Genomic DNA, 25752 nt, shown 5'->3' with positions numbered 1-25752 from the left:
CCTGACCGTGTCGTGCTAAATGAAGCCTACGTAACAGACACCTTGCACCATTTACCTCTGTATTTATACGAGTTGTGTACCCTTCTACCTAACTTAAATATAAATAAATATAAATATTTTTGGGACAATTCACACACGGTCATTTGATTCCAAACTAAGCAGAGCTTGTACTATGGTAACCAAATAACTGATAAACATACTTATATACTTCTAAATACATACTTAAATACCTAGATACATTAACATCCAGGCTCAGAACAAATATTCGTGCTCATCACACAAAGATTTGTTCCGGGTGGGATTCGAACCCACCACAAATAGCTACATATACGAGTATATTTGCGCTTTCGATATTTTATCTCATCTTTTTCAAGCTCTTTTATTTGTTGTTAATATGGTCGTGATTGCCACTCCCACGTAGACTTCTTGAGCAACAAATAGAATCTAACCTTAATGTTAATCATCAATTAATGAATACTGATCAAAGATGTGAGTTTCTTGCTAGCTCTTCTCATAAAGCTCTACCGCCTTTCCGAGCTAGTGGTAGATTCAGTAATTGTATCTAAATATATCTTGACTATCATAAATGTCAATATTTGACCTAAATGAATAAATGATTTGAATTTGATAATGATGATTCTTATTTATTTTTTTGATTTCTATATATGTCTTTCCACACGTTTTTTAATGCCGATAGCATGTTTTGATACGCACGTCTACGCTATTAGCATGTATCATGGGCCTGCGTTTGTTAGGTAGCAAAGTGACTTTCAATTTAATGTGTAATTTAATTTTAACGTGAAATAGTTACATTAATATATCCTTATCCACGCGATAGATATTAGTATCCTCTGAATCAGAATGATTTAACACAATATTATTCCAATGGATTCTCACAATGCTACTACAATGCAATTATACGATCATTGCATTATGCGTCATAGCAACCAATGGGCAATCGAACTAAATCTCCGAAACTGCGGTCTAGAACATAATAGTAGTATTATACGACTAAAGTGTATCGTATTATGTGATAGACTAACGACTATTAACTTAGAAACACGGTTATAAGAACATAGTTAAGTTAGTCAAAGGAGAAGCTCGTGGCTTAGTTACTGACAGCCGCGCGGATCGATCTCTGAGGTTAAGCCACGCTTGCCGAGGTTGTTCTGTGGATGGGTGACCATCTTACACATATCGAGTTCCTCCGAGTTTCGGAAGGCACGATAAATTGTGAGTCCCCGCTGTCATTTTCCAAGATCTTTGACAGTCGTTAACAGTAGTCAGAAGCTTGAAAGTCTGACAACCAATCTTACCAAAGGGTATCGCGTTATATCCCAGGTAACTGGTTTCTGGAGGTCAAATCGGCAGTCGCTCCATGTAAAACACTGGTATTCAACTGCATCCAGTGAAACTGGAAGCCGACTCCAACATAGTTTGGAAAAAAAGTTAAGCTGATATACATAGTTTAGTTAGTCAAAGCGGTTCTTAGATCCGTTCTACCAAGTTTATACAAGTCTATTAATACGTACATAGGTGTTGACTGGTACAGGGTGTAGAGATACATGTGTCAACTGGCATGCGTCGCATCCTACAGCGTGTTCCAGTGGCATGAGTTGAGTGACAGGCTTAGTTCCAATCACGTGACCTGACTTATAGTCGTTCCCAGCCAAACGGACCGATTCGCTGCCAATTTTACCTCGTAATTCACACGTATATCGATATTTGTAATTGTACATAATCCAGAATTTGTAGTGGAATTAAGTTCACAATTTATTCATTTGTCGACATATAGGTAACTGTAATTTTAAACATGTGGCTTGTACAAACTATCAAATTAAAAATAACTTGTGTGCAATATACGACTAGGTTCATTTAAATAATGATTTTGCCCGTTTCGTGAAACAAACCATGCGTAGTTACAGGAATGGACTGAAACGTCCCATATTTTATAAGTGCTCAAGCGTACTGTGACGAAGGTGAAGGTACAAAAAGTACCGCCCTCAGTCCGCGGCAGTTACACCTGTTACCTGAAGATATATATCAAGGGAGAACCGACGCGAATGTGTCATGCCAATGTCCCATAAAAAGTATTACACTTTGCACATTTATATAATAAGTTTGGCAACACTTTTATATTTTTCAATTTGGAAATTGCAAATCCTAAATTACGAACCAGATTATGCCTCACCATGTTCAAATCATCATCATATCATCATATCGTATGGTTAGTGGTAAACCTAGTGTCAAAGTTGTTCAAGCCGCCTAAAGGCTTAACGACTGTTATCTTAATTGACAACAACCGGGACCGACTCTTTATGTGCCCTGCGAAGTACGGAGACGCCCAGCTCAAATACCACTATGCGGTCACCCATCTATGGAATGACCGCGCCAAGGTTTGCTTAACCCACATATCGTTTACCGACCGGTAAGCGCAACTGGCTATGGGCGCCTAATGTAATGATTCTAAATGTAAGCATAGATTAAATAACATTAGAGACGATAAGGAAAGCCTTACATAACACATTTGTGGAAACTTTGCTCAAACGTAACATGAACATCAACTATTGTGGCAGGTAACATGTTGTTATAATGGTACTTTACACCCAACACAACATGTTCTAAAGACGATCATGTATGCAAATACTCAGCTGTGTTCTGTATTATATTCCGTTGTAGGGAAGACACATTTAATCGAGTGTCAACTGTCGGCGTGAATGGTTGACATTGGATGTATATTCATACCGGGCCTGACAGTTGACGGCTATCGCTATTCTCAGAGTATTATTACACGTGTAACGGTGTTTCGTATCGGTTTACCGATGATAGTTTGTGTGTAACACAACGTTACTTACTTAGCTTGTATACTGATGTTACTTTACTATGCTTTGAGTTTTTAAGATTCAAATAATAACATACAATTATCGGACTATTGTTTCGATATATACATGGCAATTATAAATCTAAAGATTTAATAATATTATAACCAATTAGATATGAACTTTAAAGAAGTTTAAGATCGACTTGCTTCGTTTCGATATTTTTCTAAGTGCAACTCAGATACAGAAAATAAAAACAAACGTGACTATACTGCATGAATTTTCTAACTATATTTTCAACAACGAAGTGCTTAACTTAGCTGCTGCAATATTAGTTAAAAGTTCATAAAACAATTTACAAGAACAAATTGCAGGGAATACTTGAAGTTTGTGAACAGTGCAGAAGCTCAAAGATTAAATAACACCTATGTAACATAAAATTCAGTTAATCGTGTGCGAGTCCGGGCAAATGGTCTCGCTTGGCGTGGCACATCCCATCCGGATATTGAGGGAGCGCGGGCGTCATGAAACTTTTACGTCCCTTATCCGTACACCTATTATACCGACGTCATATTTCATCGAACACCGCCGGCTAGACAGCACGAAAGCGGTTTTTATTAAAATCGTAGCGGACGTTTCCGTCACCTCGTAAACCACACGTGGCTGGAGGTCTGCGATACAAGGGGAAATATTAAGATACTCCGTATTATGTTCCGAGCGGACTGCCTCCTATACGTGATGGCATAAAACTCCTAGTTTTACGACGAGCGCCGAACATCCCAAAGAGAATTTAAATAACTAATTTTCTTGGACCACTTAATATAGGTTTGCACGTTTGTGTGCTTATACCATTTAGTCACGTAGACAGTATGAATGGAACGAATTTACTAAAGAAACTTGCAGCTAAAGACAGAGAAAGCTTTCTAACAGGATATTCATGTAAAAGTGGTTAATTTGAAGTAAGATCAAAAATACGCCAAATGACTTCTACTACTTGGCTATTAAACAAGCCAAAACGTAAAGTGTTGGTCTGTCTTACAATCAATTATTGTACTCTGGCATTCAACAAAGGTGGCAATAATCGTACGAGCGCAGCAACGTGCTCATAATATATATTAGTGTAACTTCCCAAAATTGGATTGTTCGGTTTAATTAGCGTGAGTTGATTATTCATATTACAGCCAAAATTAAACGCAAACTAGAGCACTCACAGTTTGCGAGACGACATCCACATAATTGTTATTAAATAGAATTTTAGCATCATACAGTAATAAGGCAGTCAAATTAAATACGTAAAATCATGTCTGATAACGAAAAATAAGCCAAAAATTAGGTACAAGTATTTTCAATCCCTTTTCAACCGATAACATTGAAAATTTCGTTCAAAGAGTAACCGACGCGACGGTTCCGAACAGCGCAGCGAAGCGTTTGATTCTTATCGAAAAGAAATCGAATAATACTCGGAAGTCCCTCGTCTTGCGACCGTATTGTGAATTCTCAAACTGTAATAGATATTTGCACACAGATGCAAGACAAGCATAGTTCCACTGTTACAGGTAGGGGATGGTGAATTGATTCGTCGCATTACAACAGTATTGTAGTTGGTAGTGGGTGTTGTAGGCGGTCAGGCGCGGAACAGCCGCGTGACAGGGGCCGACACCGAGTGACAGTCGTGTTCCACCCGCACGCACATGTCCTCGCGTGATCAATCACTGATGATCGACGACACATTGGGGAACAATTTATCGCTGTATAGTTCAAATATCCTAACATTTAAATGCCTAATTGAACATTGTCATATTTCTACCGTTGCACTGCATCTTTTTTATTAAAGAAAAAAAATCGCGGGTAATTTGCGTAATCGCAAACATACCTTAGGGGAACCGTTGGGAAATCTTCTTTAGAATACCATCTACATAATACATACCACATTCAACCTCGTCGGACTTATCGTTTCTAATCTGAAAGGCTGAAATGCCTTCTTACAATTTATTTTTCCTTGCAAATTGAAGAGTACTTCTAATAATCGTGGTCTTGGCTTTAATTTATTCTTATCAGGGACAGAAATCGCAGGGCGTGCCAGTCGTATGTTAGACTTAGATGGGACGTAAGGTGCGCTCACGAGGTATGGTTTACGTGATAGTTTATGTTCACGTTTGCGACAAGGAGTGACACATAACGAGCGCATATTGAGACATTGAACGTTTTGTCACGTAGCTCCTCGTCGGCTATCCGTGGCAGTATTATGCTGATTCTGTGCAATACGTAACACGTATGTCTTCAACGTGCCGTCGACACAACCTGCTGCCGACGAGTACCGAGGACAGCCGACTAGTGCCGAGCGTGTCAACATAATACTTCTTTTCTATAAGATTTAGTTCGTGTCTCAACGAGCCGAATACATTTTTAAAGAGGCATTGAGATCCTTTGACAGATATCCTTTCTCATAAAATCAGTGGAGTATGACTCTATATACTTGTGATCGAAAATATATTCTGAGACTTTGACGGTGTACACATAAGCTACTACACGGCCAGCTTTTTCGATCTAAATGATTGGCTTTACCATTTTATGGAGAGAGTACAAAGATTTTCGTCAATATTGGGAAACTCACCCAACATGACCATGAGAAACTTGTAGAAATAGGACTTTCCACAGGATATACTAAACCATAGCTATATGCTCACTGTTATTAATACATTCATAGATATCTTAATTACTATTATAAAAAGATAATTTTGCATGTTGTAGTGATTCATTTCTGAAAAAAAAGGTCGCCCTGGATCGTATAACAAAAGCAGGAAACAAGTAAGTGCTCAAAACCTATAACCTCAAATAGATATACCTATCTATTTTAAAATAATAAGAAACTAGCGAAAAATTATTAAAGCATACTCTCAAAAACATTAGTGATATTGTTTAGAGAATTCCTTTCTTCATCAAAGCGATGCACTGACGCTTGACTCCCGACTGATATTAAATTCTGGAGGTAATATTCATAAACGAGTGGCCGAAGCACAGCACTCTACTGCTCACGATATTATAGGGGCACCTTGTAACAGAACAAATCTTAATATTTAACAAATTGCAAGTTGTTTTAGAGCCTAATTATTGCTCTTATACTGATTTAACGCTGCTTCCAACTAATCGTCAACTAATCGATATAAACGGCCACAAATAATAAGTGAGGTGATGTACAATTCTAAAATTTAATCGCTATATCGGTTCCCCATACATGCAGGTGGAGAAGAAAAAACCTACATGAGTACATGCCTACTAACGTTGTTTGTGTAATCAGTAAAATATCTCGCAATAAATATTCATCAAGCACTTTCGACAGCTTAAATCCAAATATTCCCCAGTAAAATATCTACTCTACAAATGTGTACAATCAACAGAACACGTTGCTTTGCAAATATTTATACAAGGCGGGTGTTAGCTGTAGTTGCAACTTTCAGTACTACCTTTTAACACATATCCTTGCAGCCGGAGGCAAATCTTTACAAAAAGCGAAAATATCTTCGAACTGAAGGAGACTAATAAATGGATGGCATTTTCCTCCAGTCTCCGGGGGCTAGTGCTGAATAAAATAAAGCTAAAAGACAACTCATCACCGCGTCACAATAATTTCATAAAGGTGCCGCGCGGGAACTATAAATTCAGCCGGATTTACAGCGTTTTATATTGTTTGCCGATTGACGTCATACACGAATGCACGCAATAATTGCCGGTGAATTCGCAGAACTATCAGCGGTAATGATAAGTTTTAACTTGTCATTATCGGGCGAGCCCGGCTGATGCCACGCGAAATAACATTTAATGTCTACCGTAACCGCATTTCTGGAAACTTGTCATGCTCCACTGATGTCGGAAAATGACTGTTGTAATCGTGTTTTGGGAACCTGGGGCCGAGATGGCTTCGGGGCACATCGTATATTTTTATTAATGAAATAATGTCGACGAAGAAAATGTCGCAAAATGAAGGCAACCTTTTTACAGGGTTAAATAAAAATGTGAGCAAGATAAAATCTCTACATTTTATGTTTACTTAGTTATCAGAAACGCTGGAAAATGGCCGATAAAAATACGAACGTATTATGCATGATGACATACCATGCATGTTTATGTTTTAGATACATGCTCAGATTAAATAACATAGCATAGTCAATTAGCCACAGAAAAACAAAAGGAAAAATAATATCAAAATGGCCGCTAAAAGAAATTGTTACAAAGCGTGTTACTGAAAGCATTTGTACGCTGAGGTTTTATTAATTAATTTGTTAAGGAAAAATATTTGTACGCACGAAATAAAATTTGTTTTTTGAAATAGAAAGTTATTGTGGATTGTAAGTCGAGTATATTTATGGAACAATACGGCTCGTTTTGAAATTGCGAAATTTTATTACCACACCGCAATTATAATATACCTACTTATATGAAAAAGACTGGAAGCCTCTATGGTCAGACCGACACCAATAGTATATGCGACTTCTGATCACAAGGTCTTAGGTTTTATACCCCGGTTGAGCAGAGAGTTATTAGGGCTACCAATATCCGTTGGACTATTTCTCAATAACAGTTGACAGTTTGGTATCGCGCCCAGTACCTACATGGTAATTAATGCATTGACTCCCTATTCAATTGGACCAACATTATTAAAGTGAAATGTGGGTGTATTTATAAAATGCCTCTGCTAACACCCCAGAATTATAACAGACAGTGATATTCCGAAAAGTTGTACTTTTCGTCTGAAACACAGGTTATCCTAGTTCAGGCACATAAATATCTGTAATTACTTAGTTTTTTTTTCTTTTTATGTTCATTAACATTTGTTTTGAATAAATAAATAATTGTTTTTAAGCAAATTATGTAAAAAGTACTTTTAATTTCTATAACTTCAACGAAAACAAGCTTTCTTTAATGTACTATGTAAAAACTATGAGAGTCCTTGTATTTGAGGCACATGTGTACGCAGTATGTTTGCATTCATCGCACAGTTACACACCTATCATTGGTTTTGTTTGCTCAAACGATTCACACAAACACGCCTGACCAGACTCGATATTCAATCGCAAACAGAACACTGCAAAGAATTGCGTTACACACTCCCTTTATTTGCTATGATTTCATTATTATTTCTGTATAAGCTTGATACGATTTGAGTAACTACGATAAATGTCTCTACTGTACTTTTGAACGTTAGCGGCGACTATAGCTCAAGGATGAATTTTATAACAGAAAGGAAATATTAAGTTCTAGAACAATTTCAATTTTGCAGTGCCTTGTAGTTCCAATATTTCATAGTTACAAAACCACTTATTAGTGTAGGTGTATATGATACGTATAAGCCAATTCTAAAGTCAATCGATTCAATTTTAAACAGCCCTGTTTGTTTGACTGTAGCAAAAGTTGCAAACTAATAGCCGAAAAAAAACCGCACATGCATTTTGTAAAGTCTGGAAAACCATTAATATGTAACTACGGTTAAAAGAAGTACCGACACACAAACAATTTGACCCACGAGAGAACCATATCTTCCATCTCATATTTTCTTGAGATGGAAGATATGGTTCTCTCTCATTTGCGATGTAATTTAAAAGAAACGATAGCTTAATATTGATTGAAAATGAAAGGTAGGGAAACCTTATGTTTACCCGACGTTTCAATCAATCGAATCGCATCACAGAGTACAGATACTGGTATCCTAACCTTTAAGGTTCAGTCGCGTTTAAGACCCGTTGCATTATAATATTACTAGAGGCCGCCTATGACCTCGTCCGCGTGGAAACCCTTCCCGTGTAAATTGCGATCCCTCGAGAACTCTGGGATAAAAAGTAGCCTATGGGTTATTCTAGGTCTTCAGCTACTTATATACCAAATTTCGTAACAAACATCCATACATACATTCTCATAAACTTTCGCATTTATAATATTAGTAGGATGTGCACAAGTCGCGAGTTTAAAATCGTTATAACATAGCTTATTTCAAAAGGTAAACGTACGCTATAAATAGTCTCGGTATAATCCGTTAATCATTAGACGGTACTTACTTTACACCAGTATATGAATATCTACGTGCTTAATTACTTAATCTTTTATGCGATGTGTGTGAGCCGTTTCCGAGTTCTCATTGGAGGGTAATGTGGCACATGAATAATTTCAGGTTATCTGTTATAATGGAGCTTAGGAGTGCTCGCCTTCACCGATAATGTATTTAGAATAATTTACAATGAGGAAATGGATCTAGGTAGCCTGCTGTATAATTGTGCTGCGAAGAATGTACTGCAAGCAGAAACAGACTAGGACCATGTGATGTCTTGGCATAGTTACTATCTAAACGTTACTTATATCTTTAGCTGTTAATCTCTCCTCATGAGGCGAGATGTGATCAAACGCTAACACTTATCAACTCTCATAAAAACAAGGGTAAGTTCTAATCATAATAGTTGAAAATAATATAAGAATTTAAATTAAATATAGCGTTTCCTTCGCTCTCTAGGTATACCAGCTTTGATTCAATGTTTTTTCATTTCATTTGAATGGTAAACTATTCGTACTGATGAAAGGGCGGAGGAAAGCGTTGAGATTAATATCAGATATCAGCGCGTAATCTGTGAGTCAAATCTGTCAAGAGAGCGACGAGAAATGTTGGAGCCGTTGTTAGCCGTGAAGAGCACACAACGGATGTCCCCCACAGAGCGGTTACCGTTCATTTGTAGTCGTTTATTTAGATTAGCGAATGTGATCCAACATATCTAGGAGCCTGGCTACAAATGTAAATATTCAGAGAACCGACACAAGAAATTAGGGTGTTGAGGCGGAGTAACGGAATCCTGCCTAAATCACGCTTTTCAGATGAGTAAATGGAAATAAATTAATCAAGCGGTAGGGCAACCCACGTAGCGTAGATTTACGAGTAACCTCCAACTCCGGCTGGGTCCTACCCCGCCCCCCTCCGCACCTGCCTCGCCCCCCACCCCCCCGCGTCGGTCGTCGCGCCCGCGCCGCCTTGCTCCTGTCTCGCACTACCCAACTCATCAATTTCCTCAGGACATACGACTTAGAATCCTGTTAATTAAACTATGCCGCCAAATTAACGCGGCCACATCGACTCACACCGATCCACAACTTTTAACTTAAAGTATGAACATTAATATTAAGCCAGTATTACCTTAGTACTATCCTAATATACCCTACATAATTTAGATATTAAAAACCCAAGAAAAAAAACGACAATCTCAAAATCAAAGTAGTGAAAGTTACGTAAACAAAATCATTCAGCTGTTTGTTAAAAAAACTATTCATAACGTCTCCGTATAACCTTAGTAAGTAGGATTAAGAAAAACCGTTACCGAAAAAGGAAATGTTAAATGTTTTAACATAGTCATTTTATAGTAGTATTATACTGACCTATGAGGCTGTGCCGGCTGGCGCCGAGGCTGGGCGCGGGCGGCGAGCCGGCCGCTCGCAGCGCGCCGAGCGCGCCGCCGCCGCCGCCGCCGCCCAGCGCGCCGCCCTCCAGCGCGCCTGAAACATCACCACACTTAACATACACCTGTCAATAACACAAACACATACTCTTAAAAATAATGCAAATTACTACATAGTGCGACTTATTATGTAGAATAATAATTATTTGACTAGAACATTCAGCAGTAAAAAGTCCTCTATCAACATAGAATATAGCAACTTCACGAAGAGGCTAGCTAGAGCAGATAAATAAAACTTTCGATTTCACCGAAGTTGAACCAAGCGAGCTACAATCAATATTCAGCAGAAACAAATTAAAAGGCTTTAAAGGCATTTTGAGCAGCTTTGAAACTTTTTCTATTAGCCTAGTTAACGTTTTTCTTGAAATTCGAACTACAAACAAATCTATAAAGTATTTCGCGCAGACGTCCTGTCCCGATGGAGCCATAAAATTAATATTGCGTTACAATCTTGACGTATTTCATTTAAGCCTTGTATTCTCGGTGTACCTACTGGAAAATTTAATTTGTTTGGAATATCTTTGTATCAAATGCGTGATAAATAAAATCTTCGGCTGAAAACTGGGAAATATATTCATGAATGTAAAGTATAACTTCTTATTTCCCATGGAAGTAGGCAACAATATCACAACGGTCTCTACAGAGTTGTTTTACTTCCTCCACACACTCACATTTCATCACAGGGATGCAAGTAAAATGATACGTTCGTGGAAATACAAACATGAACAAAAATAGCGGCGTATCGGTAGGTATTCGGTACAGAGCTGTGTTGATAAGAGGCAGGATATGTGGCTCGCCGACGAGACGCAGGGGAGTCGTCCACGACGTTTTGCTTTATGCGTGCTAATATCGTGACTCATCGCTCTCTGTCTGTTCTCGTATTAACTAACATGTTCGTGTTCAGTTTATATTCGCTGAAAAATATTGGGCACAATGCATGCTCTTTTTTAACAAATACTGATTTAATGTTTAGAAATATATTTTAAGATACATAACATAAATAGAAAACCTAATTTCGAATCGTATGATACAGCTCAGGAAAGATAAATATTATTAATACATGTTGTATATAGAAGAACATAATAAGCGGGGAGCACGGAACCACGTTTTATGCACTGAAGATAAAAGTAAGGAATGTGCCAGTAACATGTATAGCAGAATGGGCAATAACGCGGTTTCGGCCGATGTCTTTTATGCTTTCTTTATTTACTCCAAAACAGATAGGTACTAAAATTTAATGTTGTATATTATGATGATCTTATTTTTTACACACGATAACATTTCCCTGTTGTGTACCCCAGTAAATATTCTAAATACGGCGGTAAGGAAAAAGGGAATATTTGCTTGTATTATTGGCGGGCTTCGTAAAGTCCAGCTCCCTTTATGTATTATGGAGCATGTTGAGTGAATTTATCGTCGTAATTTCTCCACATTCCTATACGTATTGTTTCAGCTGTGCTTGAGAATATTTTTATGAACATTGTTATAACACCACGTTGGTAACACATGTTCCGAATCATTTCGGTTTTATGAATTCCCGTGATTATGGGGCCATTGTAATGTAATATAACTTCGAAATACGACGTGCTTAATATCTTTTATTAATTATAAGGATCACGCGAACCGTTTTCTAACTTTAATTAATTTGCAAATAAATCCTCTCTTTGTACAATATTGTATCATTTGAAAACCACATATTATAAGCAACAAAACTTCGAATGTCTGCTTTTTAACAAAAAAATGATTCTAATAACCTAAGTACATGTCAAAAAAAAACAGATAATTTTGCAATGAGGGAACCAACCAAGGTACTTATTGTTATTTTCAAAGCGGTTTATTTAATACCAAGTAAACATTAAAAACTGTGGTAACACGGATCGAAAGACGTTTAAAAGAATAACTTAAGCATCATAATCGTGAAATAATCCGTAAAAATGTTTTTATTCCAGCGAGCAAAATCCTTGTGAATGTCAGGATGGATAAAAATAAGCTTTTTGAAAGTGAAAAACCCCATCAACGGCAGTTCAGTGGACCATTATATTAGCCCTCGCCGACAAACGCAGAAGGCCACTCGCCACTTTGTTCTAAGCTATGTGCCGCAAAAAAAAACAATATGATTCTCTTTTATTTTAAACGGAGAAATCTGAGGTTAAAGTACCGAATCCACTGCGTGTTAATAATTTTTATTTGACTTGAACTAGAAAGTCTAACTTGAAAGTTATGATGAGTATTTGTTGTCTTGATTCTTGTATTGGTATTTTGGTCGTTTGGCTCCTAACCTAAAAAACAAGTCTCGTTTATTTCTATAGTGAAATTCTAAAGATATGAACCAATTTCAAATATGATATGCTTTTTTAAAATACCCAGCAATTCGTTCCAAAGTTATTGACAAAGTGGTCAGCGACACGCAAACGTTAGTTTACGACCTATAAAGAGTTTTATCGAATGAGTTTTTATTTGCATAGATATTCTTACAACACTTTAGCTCGGTGACATTTGAGCATCGCGACTTTTAATGAAAAGCTCAATGAAAATGCAAAGGGAATGTAGTTGAAACATTTACTCATATTTACATATTCAACGTTCGTTTCTCACTGTATAATGTACTGAGCATTTGGTGTAGGTTATGTTAAGATATAGTGTGTGTTTGTGTTACAAGAAGAGTGGGATTTAGGTAAATGATTGACTTATCTTAAGTATCAGGCAATGTAACGCTGTAATAGGTGCTTTAATACAAACTGCGACTGAACGTTTTCCAGAAGTACCTACTTAATGGCAGAGACTCATATCTTTAGAAATTAGTCTTTGAACAACAAGTTGTGGTTTAAAAAGCGTGAACTACTTTTACCCCTAAAAATCTTTGAAATCACATATAAACTATAACTTAATTTCAGTCTTAACTTTAATTTCTTGATTTTAGGCAGATACTTTATCAAGTTATCTTACCACGTTAAAAATTGAGACATGTTTATGTATTCTATTCTAACATACTCGTACCATAACTCACAAACTAACGACATAAACACAGAACAATTTATTCCACATTTCAGAAAGATTTGAATAGCAAAACAGAGCAGCAGGCGCGGATAGCGACCACTTCATATTATATTCACAACAGTCTCAAAACCTCAATCTTTGCAAACATTCAGAGGCACTTTAAACTACATCAGATATTCTAGCACTAAGACCCCGTGATATCTTGAAACGTGAACAAATAAATTTAGATGAAATACGCATTTATTACTGTTATTTATTTAAATACTAAGTTCGGCCTGTGATTTTGTCAGCGTTAAATGATTTCCTGGCGTAAAAAGTATCATAAATGTTAATACAGGTCATAAACTTAACGTGTACACATCAAAATCCGTTTAGATTTTTGACGGCTTGAAGAACAAACATCGATAAAAATATCCGAACATACAAACTTCGGATTTATTTGAAAATACCGCTAGCGGAAATAATTTCTTAAAAACATAATGCTTATTCTTTGAGTAATCCGAATTATTATATCATGTTATTAGACCCAAAAATAGCACAAAATACGTAAAATAGTAGCTTAATCTATTATTGTATTAAAACATGATCTTTCCATTAACTAATGAGCTATAAGTACAACTGAAGTAAAAGGAGAATACGTTAGTGCATTGAATTGCAAAACTTCAATACAATTCCTATCATTATTAATCACTAGAGCAATAATAAAAATAGACTCTTCTCGGGAATGAGAAATGGATATTATTTTTCAAACAGATCCTATTAGCTACATTACGAGAAAACAGAAACTTCATTTAATTAGTTTTTTTTACATCCACTGCTGTATTAAAACAGTCAGCCGTCTATATAAAAACGTAAGAAGTAGTTTATCCAACACATTTGGTGCTGTAATAATATGACTTTAGAGATATGTATGACCCGATCTACTTCAAATTCAAAATATTATCGTTTATTCGGTAAACTTCATACAAACTATTTGAAATAGTCATGTATAATATTTTTTTTACCGTTTCGTAAAAGCTGTTTGCTCGTGAGAAGATACGGCAAGAAACTAACTGCTTGCCCTTTCAAATGTCAATGTAAGTTTTCAAAATTTTATTGGGGCCCGACTAGGGATGAAAATGGCGAAAGATACTCATTTGTTTTTTTCGCAACTTTGAAACTTTCCAGTAAAATACATGTAACTTTGGAATAATACAAATATAGGGCTGTTTGAAAAATACAAGTTTACATGTATAATACGTGTATTAATCAATGTATTTTTCATAAATTACAACGAAAGAAAAAGAAAACAAACAATGATAATGACACTGTTTATTACAATTACTTACGTTATTTATTATTAGAAAAGAAAACTATCCGGAATCAATAAATTAATGCTTGATAACAAGTAACAATATCAGAGTGCATCAGTTGGTAGGTACTAGTCAGTGAATGAATCAGACTCAATAGCTAACTAACTACTGCAACATAACATAGATTACACGAATCCAGAAGAAAATAAATTACTACTACCCACTTAGTATAGAATAATTAGTAAAGTTGGTTATTCATTGTCGTTATAATATCAGTCAGTGCCACATTTTGTCGTGCTCGTTAAAATAATAAAAATAATGTATTATCGTGCAAGTAGTATTTGTTGGGGTTTATTTGTGAACAAGACAACAACCAATTGAATGATTTTTAATTATATGTAAAAGAGGATGCTGATTAATGCTGATTTAACCATAAAGTTATTTTATCATTATAAGTCCTAAAATACAGTAAAATATATGTAAAATACATGTAAAAAACGGAAAGTTTCGAAAGATACATCGTAAGACCTCTTTGAAAGTTTCTGTTTTTTATTGAAAAATACAAAGCCCGATTGAAAAATACATGTATTTTACTTGTGATTTTCAACCCTAGGCCCGACTGTCAAAGTCACGTGTTTTTACTGGTTTTTTTATTGAAAGGTAATTTTTTTTTTTTTTCTCTGTATATCTGAGGTTGTTTGTTGCTAAGAGAGTCTATTTGGTAGCAAACCCGCAGAAATGTGGGAGCAAATATCCTAGAGATATTTTTAAATGTTATGCATTACATAAAGCGACCCTACCGTTAGATCTAGATACGGATTCCAGTGCGTCCAGTAATGGAGTTGTACAATTTATGAGTTAATAGTGGAGGTTGGACGTGGGTCGCAGAATGGCCCACTTCGGCCTCGCCGCCAATATACAACAGATATCTTACAGTCCACACCACTCAAGCGGTTACATCACATATACTAAACCTCTTTAAGGCACGTTACATTTAAATGATTGCAGAAATTAATTCATTTAAATTCAACAGAAAAAAAATGTGTGAACAGAAGTATTATTATATTAATAAATAGACACAAGTTAATAGAATCTCTGAAAGCATGGTCTCTGTAGTATTTTTCTACTTTCTAGCGTAAGACTCTCACTTGGTGGAAGCAACACCAACCGTTTTCTTCTTCCGCTCTATCAACTGTTTTCAAAGAAATCATCTGTCGTTTTTTTATTTTCTCTACTCTTATTCGTTTTACTAGGCCCGATACCTCATAAAAAAATTTCTTCAAAACACTAACTCGTTATATCAGCCCACACTTCAATTAACTGTGGAATGCTTTAGTAAAACCACGAACCAATCCATTGGCTATAGACGTCGCCAAACAACTTGAACATAATTTGCTGTATTAGAAAGTAAACAGAATGTAGACCCAGTGCAGAGGAGACTTGGTTGGCTGTTATACCAGTCGGGTGGTCGAACCTGAAACGCTCTCGCCTTTGCGCAAAACTATTATACCTAAACTGACCTAAAAATCGTTCACTAAGATGTAGCGAAATTGTTCAAGTTGTTTGGCGGCACCTATATCTATAAGTATGACACACGGTCCCACTCAAATCATGAACACCTATATTCATGGAACGAGAAAATCCACAATGAACATAAAAATAAGTAGGAAGTAGCTGATTAGTGACCACAAAGTTTTGTCCCCAAGACCGTGCGCTGGAACCGCGCCAAGCGTTGTTAAAACAACTTAACGATATATGAACATGTGAACTGCAGAAAAAATACACTACACATAACTTTATGAAAAATAACTAGAGTTGGTTATCAAATAAGTTGAACTTCTCATCATTACCAACGAAAAAATCATTACAAACGCTCATAATAACTTATATATTCGCTTAGCCTTTGTTCCAAACTATGTTGGAGTCGGCTTCCAGTCTCACCGGATGCAGCTAGATACCAGTGTTTTACATGGATCGACTGCCTATCTGACCTCCACAACCCAGTTACTTGGGTATTAACACGATACCCTTCGGTAAGACTGGTAGTCAGACTTTCAAGCTTCTGACTACTGTTAACGACTGTCAAAGATCTTCGAAAATGACAGCCGGGACCCACAATTTAACGTGCCTTCCGAAACACGGAGGAACTCGATATGTATAAGATGGTCACCCATCCACGGAACAACCTCGGCAAGCGTAGCTTGACCTCAGAGATCGATCCGTGCGGCTGTTGTAAACTAAGCCACGAGCCTCATACTAACTTGTCATCGAGTAAAGGTAGGTAGTACTGCCAATTAAAAAGAACTTACATAAGAATATAAATTTAATAAACTGGATCTCCATTCAGAAGTAAGATGACGAGTTTTATAGATAAAGGCCAAGAACTCGACACCCCAACAAGTAATTATATTTTTATACCATTGATATTTCGATAGCAACAAACTGTAGATGTGTAAAGAATTCCTCATGTCGGAGTATCACGGGAAGTATTTTCTTAGAAGCCACGCAGTTTTTAACAGTCGTCTCGAGGTTCATTTCACAGAGTCATTACTTAGTCACAGGCTCTTCTTGTTCAACAATGGGATGAGTGATGGGCTTTTAGCAGAGACTTTCAGCAACACTACCAAGAATACCTTTCGTTCCTACCTATTAAATTATTACTAGTTTTGTAAATGCCCGAAAGCAATAACACAGAATCTTTTAATGGTAGTTTAGGTTCCGACGTGCTTCCTTAGTCACGTACAGGTTCTAGGTCTAAATAGTTGGTCTACCACAGCGATACGTGTTGTAGCTCGATTCTCTACCACTATCAACTATCGGCAACCGGCTAGCTATCGAGAAATTTTGTATGAAAATCTAATCAGCGCCTCTAACGGGCGTCATAGGAACTATTTTGGAAGTACATTTTAAATACATAATAATATGTCGATACTGCAAGTACCGACTGTAGAGAATCGCAGTAATGGACTATCGACCGGTTAGCTATCGCGGCGATATCCCTATCATAATTGACTATTGCCAAACTTGCTAGTTGTCGACAAATTTTATATGGACATCTGATCAGCGCCTCTATCGGGCGCCTTAGGAACTACTTTTATGTTAAATGTCAAATTCGCGATACTCGATACTATCGACTATAGAGAATCGCGTTGCTGCTAGCTTCTATCTCAAACAGAGTGGTCAAAGCTAATATTGAAGAATAGAATAAAAAATATAGTAGAGTAAATTATACATGAGTGCACAGTGGTGGATTCAAAACGGATGTCAGTCATATCCGGACTGAGCGGCGACCGTTGATTAAAGTATAAATTACGGATCGTACTAGCGGTAACTTACATATAGGGCTGCCACTCGCACACTTTTTATGAAGTTTTTAATATTGCTCTTTTCAAAGAGGACTTGATTAAAAATATCTGACACTAAGCATGTTCTCAAATAAATCTACGGAGTCGCTTATATTGGAAATTTTATATGTTAGTGCAAGTAGTAATACATTTCCTTTAAATATTATGCCCATACCAATAAATTAATTTTATTACCGATAGCAAATAAAATTTTACTTGTTTTAAATAGAATTTTAAAAGAAATTCCTTTCTAGAAATTTAATTACATATATAATTAACAAATTTTAAATGTGTTTCTTTTAAAATTATGTTTATTCATTTTAGCTACTATTGATTGTGCGGTATCGCTTAACGGTACTTCTATACATATACCAACATAGGTACATCATTATGATGAGTACAAGCGCACGTGTAGCCCACTCGTTCGTTAGTAACCGCTCGACACTGCTGTAATGAAAACGGTAGATGAAAAACAATATAGAATAGCATTTCTGTTAGCCGAATTGCATGCTATTAGTAGAGATCGGGCGTAAGCCTCCGACCGAAATGGCACACGGCGTTTAATTCAAAGCCACCAATGCTGATTTATATTCGATCTGATTATACGGATTTCCCTTTTTCAATTTGAATTTCTTTACTCGCCTAATGGCAAATTAAGCGAGATGTTGATACCTTATCTGCTATTCCATGAAATATATTTATTTGTTGAAGTTTTGCGAAAATAAATTCCTTTGAGATCTAATACTTTAGAAGTAACAAATTATAATGTTATGTAAAAGAAAAGTAAAACTTTTTTTTCATGTGAAATATAAATGAACTTGCTAATAATGTTAAATTTAATCCGAACTGTAAATCGAGGACTGGGAAATTGATTAGCTATCCATGATACACATTCATAATTAAGTAAAAAGCCGTCACGTGTAAAATTTGAAATACATTTAGCCAGAACTCATGCCGTTGATTTCACTGACCTCTTTAATCAGATTACCTCGCTAGCATTTAATTAAGCGGATATGAGTTTCCAGATAGATCACGAATATCGACTTAAACTTACAGGTACATGTCCCTACGTTAATAGTGTTCACGGAGTTGTGTTAAACATTACAAATACATAAACAGAATATGGTTTGAAAATGTTTATAGGAAATAAACACATTCATATTTGTGCTCGTGCTAAATTATCTGGGGGCACGGAAGTGCCCCCGCAAGTCGAGCAAAAAAAAAGCGGCACGGCCGTAACATCCTTTTCTCGAAGCAATTCGGGCTATTTTTGACACCCCTATAATTTCGTTGTGGATAAAACAAGAAGCCTGGATTTTCAGCAACTAATCAGTCATTGTATAAATACGGTATGTTTAAAATTTCAGTCAATTTGAACCAGTAGTTTAAGAATGACAACTTGTTAAAATTTTGAATTTTGTCACTCACTGATTCACTGATTCACTGACTCACTGACTCACCGATCATCAAAAGTCTAAGGTACTTCTAGCAGACTTAGAAGCTTAAAATTTAGAATACAAATAGGGTTTAGTGTCTTAATCATGGGAAAAATCCAATATTTTCTAATTTCGGTCCAGTTTTCTAAATACACGAACTGCAACAATAACTTTGTAATCCCATATAAATGTATAAGATTACAAGGTTACATTTGCAGTTAAAGAATTATTATTACTGTAGAAAATAAAATAAATAGGTGTAAATGGGTACATACTATATGAGGCATAACGGGAGGGGGTATAGGGTGGGTAAGGGTGTTTAGCCCATGAAACTGAACAACATTCCCATAGGAAAATATGTTGAATTATGAAAAAATATAACGTCTTTCCATACAAATTGGACTTATGTTCGCTCTACAAAAAGAAGTGAGATGCCATCAAAAACATTCTGTAAAAACCTCAAGTCTCGCCGTAAAAAGTTGTGAGATCTGTATAATACCAAGTCGATTAATCTATTTAGTCTCTACTTATAGGACCTTCTGTCTTAAGTTATTACGTATGTTGTTATCATGCCAATTTAAAAAAAATACCTTTAAAACAAATAGATCGACTTGGTCATCGCAAGAAAACACAAATTCGCCATTAACATTTCAGGAGCATTAACTTCTCGTCGTGCTGTCTAGTGTGATACATAGTACATACTAATAATCAAATCATGCGATGGCCAGGTCGGTCTATTTGTTTTAGAGGTATTTTTTTTTAAATTGGCATGATAATAACATACGTAATAACTTAAGACAGAAGGTCCTATAAGTAGAGACTAAATAGATTAATCGACTTGGTATTATACAGATCTCACAACTTTTTACGGCGAGACTTGAGGTTTTTACAGAATGTTTTTGATGGCATAAATAAATTGTTTGATTCAATAATGATATTTGAATTACCAAACTACTGGTTGATGGTCGCAATTTTATCGTCTTTCACATGACAAAATAAGGAGTTATTGACACTTTCAATTTCAAAGAAACAGTCATCTAGTATACACTAGTCATAAGCTATCAAATAATTCAGCACTAGGCCCATATAAACTTGGAATAAATAAATCTATTTTTATTTTATGGGCTGTAGTCCGGCTTCACAGTTCACCCACAGCCCACAGGTAACATACATAAACGAAACAGATAAACTGAGTCTCCATCGAGAAGCGAAAAAGTTTTGTTTGCTTCGAGTTGATCCTGTTTTTCTTTATGTAAGATCAAGGTGTTCGACGACTGTATCGGAAATTAGTTTCGCAATAACAATGCTAAAATATGAGGGCCGAAATATAAACCGGTTAATGCGGTCATGGCCCCAGTGAGGACTATAAAAGGCATGACGTAAAAGTGACGTCGACGTGACGCAGGCACGAGCCGGCTATGACGTGGATAACTAATCGAAACGAGTACGCGGCCTGCTCGTATCTCGTGATAGTATGCGCACAAATGTGCTCCTCTGTCAACACTAAAGTACGCCAAGTTACTGCACCCTTCCGCCTTCTGCCTAGCGTTAGTATTCTTTACGCCGGTCCTCTTTACAAGATTGCGTCACAGGCAAAACGTTACATCACCATTGTCGACACAAATTTGTCGGAATCCTCGTAATATAAAGTAATAGCCTAATCTCACACTTATCTATTCTTAGCATTTTCGCTTCCTCAATTCTTTTTGGACGTTTTAAGGCGGAATTCTCTGTCTTATCATGGAAAAATGCAACAAATTACTGAAACATGAGGTTTGTCGTCTTTGATGGGCAGTAAAAAAACGGAACTCTGAAAAATGTTCAGTTGAATTCGATTAGATTGTAGAAAGGGCCCTGCGGTATGTTGCTGGCATAATGAAGCTGGGTGTTTCCATTTTACGAGTGGAATGTACTGTAGAACGGCATCGGTCGTAAACATAGGTAGTTTACGAGGGCCGGTCCGTGTATGCTGTACGACGGGAGCGGTGCCACCATTCCCTGTCACCATCAAAACTCTTATACGTCTCCTCTTCACAGTAAGAGGACGCTTCACTAGCACTGACAAACGTCAACATGTAATATAAAATCTTGTTTAAAACATACTTAATGTTTGTTACTGAATTATTATTGCTCACAAATGCAAGTAGTAGTAGCAATTTAAAACTTTCTATCCCTGACACTTTTTACTATTTGAATATCAGGATTAACAGAGACACGATGTTGATCATTTCACACTAACACATACTTTGCACAGATTACAAAGCCGCGTTCTTCGTTTGCATGTAAATGCAGATATATGTTTATATCTGGTTAGAGTTAACGTGTTTGCGTTCGGTTGCAGCACATAGAGCTCGGGAAACAAATCTTATATTCCGTCCGCACTCCAAGTATAAAATAATAAACTACTATATACTGCGGATAGCATGTATTTTTCCATTTCCGCGGTCGCAGTATTGAAACTCTGTTTATTTATTTTACGATGCAACCGAGTACAAGTCGGGATCGAAATAATATTTTTATAAGCAAGCAAAATGATTTTCCTAAGGGGTCTTGATAGGTTAGCATCAACACAATGACATGTTAAAAAAGACTATAATCAAGAAAATGAGGCTTCTGCACTGTCACTAGAATTCATGAGACCGATACATTCTGTTTTATGTATGGTTTGATAACATAAGCCCAAGGGAACATTTAATTCACACCGCACAAACTGCTAACAGAACAAAAATCAAATCACCCTCTTCAAGAAGCTACCCCACGCATTGAGCGAGGCGAGGGTAGCCGGAGCCCGCGGAAGGACAACCCCAAATTGGAAACGTCAGATTTTTCTTTAAGTGTGTATTTCGGATTCCCTCTTTGTTTACGTAAAGGCGTAAACCCAATTGCTAAATCTTTAAGAATAACAACAAAATTTAAGAGCGCTCGTGGTTGCCCGTTGTATTGAAACGTCCATTTGTAGTGTTCCACGCGGACGCCGTATCGGCTCTATCAATAAATTAAAACGACCTCTGTTTCTCACCGTGATACGCAGACTGACGCCTTCATCTATACTAATATTATAAAGCTGAAGAGTTTGTTTGTTTGATTGTTTGTTTGTTTGTTTGAACGCGCTAATCTCGGGAACTACTGGTCCGATTTGAAAAATTCTTTCAGTGTTAGATAGCCCATTTATCGAGGAAGGCTACAGGCTATATATCATCACGCTACGACCAATAGGAGCAGAGTACCAGTGAAAAATGTTACAAAAACGGGGAAAATTATGATTCTCTTATGTGACACAAGCGAAGTTGCGCGGGTCAGCTAGTTAGGTATATTTTTTCTATTTCTTTAACAAGATAATTACACAAACTAGAAAAGACAGGTGGCATTAAATCTATAACTGGCTAAAACTTCTACGGTTACAACAGTTAACACCAAATTTTGAAACAATACATGAGAACATAATATTCTTATAGAAATAGAAATCAGGTATTTAAGTAAAATTAAGTAAAGGGCGAAAGGGTTAAAAATATTTACTCTTACATTATCATCTCAAGTCCTTTACAAACAAGGGTACAATGTTGCTTTAATTACATCCGCCTGTTTTACTGAGGAATTAAATTTTAACTAGAAAACATGTCCTACAAACGAGCTCCGAGCGAGCCCCGAGTGGGAAGTACACGAATGTTTTATATTTTTATACGATTAAATCGAAAAACGGGTTGTGTAAATAATAGTAACAAAGTGGTTGTTGTGGAACTATGGTGAGGGCGGGAGCGGGTGAGAGCGGGCGAGAGCGGCCGAGGCGGGCGGTCCTCTTCAAACACACAAACTACTGCCTCTTGTATACCGCTTTTAACTAAACTGCCGGCAAATCTCTCATTTTCTTCGACAAATGCCTTTACTTATTCATGCATGTCCTGAGGAAAAGTTGACGGTTGGCAGAACGAATTTTCACTCATGCATACGAAGAGCCCGCGCCCGCAAAGTTAGACAAGCTTTGTTGTGTGAATATTTTGCCGTTTTATTGTTGTGTTGGCAACCATGTCTTAATTAGATTTTATTGTGCCTAGCCCTTGAATCTACGGTCAGCATTATTATTAAAATAAGAAAAGTACCTTTACACATACATAGATGTATACCTTAAGTAGGCATGCCTACGTGTTATGCCTAGTGGCTTGTCAATTACTGCCTGACAAATCAACATAATTATGATACATCACGTTGTATCTAAGTTTACGCATAACACAAACATAATAGGAGTGTATAGAGTACTTGTACTGTGTACAATAGTCGCATACTTGATAAAACTGATGTGAATAAAGTTAGTTTATAAGGTGTACGATTTATAATTCCCTCAGTGTGCTATAAAGCAAAACATATGGAAATTAAATAGAGTTTCTATTTTTGGGCTCCCTAGAGAAGTGGCTAACTTTTTGTATTACGCGTCTCTGTTTTAAGTTGTGCTTAACACAGCTGTTCGTCGAGGGAACGTTCCAAACTTTGCAGGCCAGCCAGTTTCACAGGCCGACACAGGCCGCGCCTAATTAGGCCATGGGCCGCTTCATTAGAAAAATTAATAAGCATTGCGTCGGACCTTAGCAACGATGGGCATTAATGAGAGGCCGCGAACAGAATAAGAAAGAAAACTCTTTTACAAAGTACGTGACAAATGAGACACATAACTAATGACTCCCTGGAAGGAGCTCGAGCGCTCACCCCACGCGCCGCGCCTTTCCACTAGAAGGTTCATGTATTTCGAAATCCTAACTATAGAGATATTTGCTATTAAACTTCATTAATACAGCTTGTACCACTACATATACAAATAAAACTTAATTTAAAATTGAAATTATTGAATTTATTTTATTTTAATAAAACTCTAGCAAATCACAAACATGAACAGCAAAAGACTAAACCCGAAGCGAAACGCGGATTACTGCAGAGTAATAACTATTGAATAATATTGTTATTTCCTAACAAATACGTTCCAAACATAGGGATCGTATTGTAACAATAGGTTCCCTTATCGCGCGTAACATTTCGGCCGAATGAACGCACAAACTGATCCGTCTACATCCTTCATACATGATTATGAGTGTAAGGGTTGCTAAACTAGCAATTTGGTGGGATTCCAGTGATCCTTACGCAGCACACGAGTGTGGTGCACTGCGCTGATAAACAAAACTACCTTGTGTTGGGCTCAAGTAGTTGCCCATCTACTTGTGACGATTTAACTTCGGTTTTCCTAATACATTGCGGCGGTGTTGCTATCCCACGTTATTGATTTGTTTTGAGACCGATTCTTGTCTATAAATACCTTACGAATTTAATCGCAAAGTTAAAACCGTTTACGTAAGACGTATTAGTAGAATTGAATATACGTTTTCTCAGTTATATTATTATTGGTGTGTTTAATTTTAAAGATTTTGCCAAATTCAGTACTGAGAGAAATACTGAACTACACACTACACACCCTACATGGCTTCTAATCATCATGTAAAGTGTCACACCGTGTCTTATACCTTCTCGAGTTAAGTGCCTCAGTAAGAGTTTTATCTTTTTTCGCTGTTCATCAAGACTTTTGAATAAGATAATTTGGCTCCAAATTAAATATTTTTGTAAGTTTGGTTTCAAGCCAGTATAACATCAGTCATGACTTGGCAAGGACATCTGAGTCCTTATCGTTATTTTGAAATAATAAGTTAAACTCGAATGTCTACATCACTAAAAAGAAGTTAAGTATAACTGCGAAATAAATGTGCTAAACATATTATTTTGACTGCCTATTCTCTTAAAATTAGGAGTAACTCGGACCGATGTTTGAGACAAAGAGTCGAAGGCTAAGTTTAGATACTCTATCAAGTCGTTGATCATTGTAGCGTCGCACATGGAACACGTGATGACAGACACGGATATAATTATTGCGCACCGCTCTAATCGATCCATCGGCACGGTGCTAAGCTTTAGCAACAATGCAATGATAGATCGCTCGCTGCAGACCATTATCGGCTGCTAGCTGCTAGACTGAGCGCATGTAATACGACACCTCAGAGACTAACATTTTACAACAATATCTAGTCTTTATCTATATACCCCGTAGTTAATCGATTTAGGGCACTGACCCAGTGTGTACACGGAAAATTCACGTAGATTATATGGTTATGAGTTGATAAATACTTTGTACCTTATATTATATTATTGAAGTAATGTAAAGCGGCCTTGTCAGTCTCGTTGTCAACACTCGGTGAGAGCAAGCCGTGAGCAAGCGGAAATAATATTCGAGTCACCTGGCTTGCGCCAGCCAGATGTTCACGTCTCTTAAGATAATATATTATATTTCCGGTAGTACCTATACTTATGTGTCAACGTTAAATTTCTGAGAATGTTTTAGA

The 25752-nt window shown here is 36.7% G+C and overlaps 1 protein-coding gene across 10 annotated transcripts in view; it reads right to left on the bottom strand.

Moving 5' to 3' along the window:
* LOC142980595 (cyclic nucleotide-gated channel alpha-3) overlaps window positions 1-25752 on the bottom strand; it is a 92039-nt gene that overhangs the window by 54370 nt on the left and 11917 nt on the right. For all 10 annotated transcript variants that reach the window (XM_076126075.1, XM_076126065.1, XM_076126099.1 and 7 more), the window contains exon 3: window positions 10230-10346. The gene's annotated coding sequence lies outside the window, so the exon portion shown is untranslated. The remainder of the gene's footprint in view (window positions 1-10229; window positions 10347-25752) is intronic.

This window comes from Anticarsia gemmatalis, chromosome 2, assembly GCF_050436995.1.
Source record: "Anticarsia gemmatalis isolate Benzon Research Colony breed Stoneville strain chromosome 2, ilAntGemm2 primary, whole genome shotgun sequence".
NCBI lineage: Eukaryota > Metazoa > Arthropoda > Insecta > Lepidoptera > Erebidae > Anticarsia > Anticarsia gemmatalis.
Note: the sequence above shows the minus strand (reverse complement) of the source record. Positions and strands in the feature narration are given on the sequence as shown.